The following is a 1,772-nucleotide window of genomic DNA, read 5'->3' as shown; positions in this document are numbered from 1 at the left end:
AATGTGGAACTCGCTACCACAGGGAGTGGTTGAAGCGAATAGTATAGATGCATTTAAGGGGAGGCTAGACAAGCATATGAGGGAGAAGGGAATCGAGGGTTATGCTGATAGATTTAGATGAGGAAAGACGGGAGGAGGCGCGAGTGGAGCATAAACGCCGGCATGGACTGGTTGGGCCGAATGGCCTGTTTCTGTGCCTTATATCCTACGTAACTTCTTTACAGTACATTTGGCAACAGCATAAGATGGTTAGGTCAAGCAAAAAACATATACAGATTTATAAGAAAAATTATTATAGTTAACTTTGAATGTTAAATGAATAAAAGATTTATAAAGGAACATCACAACTGATTTTGTGGATGCCTTGAGAGAAAATAAATATGAATTAGTAAAGGACTGTCTTCGATCCAACCACTACAAGGATTGTGTTCCGTTAGAAAAAACAGCTGTCCAAACATCACATTTGAACTGTACGGACTGGTTCGGAAGTATCCCATATGTGGCTGGAGCTGGCTGCATTGGTGATCCCCCCTGTATTTAGCATAAAACTGCTCCCCATGTTCCCACTAGATTCAAATGATTCCAGGACAGAACCTCTTTTTAAGTGCTTTCTTGATGGTTAATTTGATCTTGGAGAATCTGTATCCAATCCTTTGGTCCAGGAAGTCTGTCAATCTGATTTAATGTGCAATATTGTTCTGTGAAAACTTTTATTGCTCCCGCAATGTTTTCATCAAGACCCTTTCTGTTATCATTGGCTCCTCTTTTTTCTCTTCCCATTTGGAAGAGAATTAGCCAGAGTCCGGTCATCAAAAAAGCAGAGACGTGTTTCCAAAAAAGCAGACTTGCTTAACGCGAGTAATTTAGTAATATGGACTCCAGTTGAGACTTGGGGATAAACACGTCATAGCTTTCTGCAAGCTGGACTCGTGGCTCCACAAGGGCACTGCTTTGTAGGCTATCCAGTTCAGAAATACAAACCTCTACCCGATTTGGTGGGGCCTGCCTTGGATTCATTTCTGTGGTCAATCTCGCCGATGATAATGCGTGGTTCTTCTCAGTCTGTGGTAAGCTGATGTTCTGATTGTGAATTTTCTGATTTTGTTGAGCTGTCGCAGGCCCGATCCTGTGGCTCAGTCTTTTTTTTTTAAATGATTTTTATTCCGTAGTAAACTTGAACGAAAAGTATTAATGTGGGATGGAGGAATGTGTAGAGTGCTCTGAGGATCTGTTTGTGCTTGTATCACAGAAACCACCACAGAAACCCCACAGTGCAGATAGAGGCCATTTCGGCCCATCGAGCCTGCACCGACACATATCCCACCCGATCCCCGTAACCCCTACACCACCACATATCCCACCCTATCCTTGTAACCCCACGTATTTAATCCCCCTAACACTAAGGGTCAATTTATCATAGCCAATCAACCTAACCCGCACATCTTTGGACTGTGGGAGGAAACCGGAGCACCCGGAGGAAACCCACGTAAACACGGGGAGAATGTCTGTGTGGAGTTTGCACAGTCACCCGAGGCCGGATTCGAACCCGGGTCCCTGGCGCTGTGAGGCAACAGTGCTAACCACTATGCCACCGTGCTGCCCCTGCATAGTTTGAAGCTCCTGCAGTATGGCTAGCAATGTTAGCTGACAACTATACATACAACAGTTAGAACCCAATGTAGAATATGGCATCTCTCCATTGTTTTCCAACATGCCTTGGATTCTTTCAGTATTTGCATTTATGACTGGTTTAGATGATCTGGAGCCTTTCA

General features: G+C 44.1%; 1 pseudogene; it reads right to left on the bottom strand.

The window, feature by feature from the left end:
* Positions 1-457: 457 nt before the first annotated feature.
* LOC147100104 (BEN domain-containing protein 7 pseudogene) lies at positions 458-1,298 on the bottom strand (annotated as a pseudogene).
* Between the last annotated feature and the right edge of the window lie 474 nt (positions 1,299-1,772).

This window comes from Somniosus microcephalus, chromosome 27 (assembly GCF_052327205.1).
Source record: "Somniosus microcephalus isolate GS21.2 chromosome 27, FLI_Smic_1.0, whole genome shotgun sequence".
Classification (NCBI taxonomy): domain Eukaryota; kingdom Metazoa; phylum Chordata; class Chondrichthyes; order Squaliformes; family Somniosidae; genus Somniosus; species Somniosus microcephalus.
The sequence above is the reverse complement of the archived record's forward strand: the minus strand, read 5'-3'. Positions and strand labels throughout refer to the sequence as shown.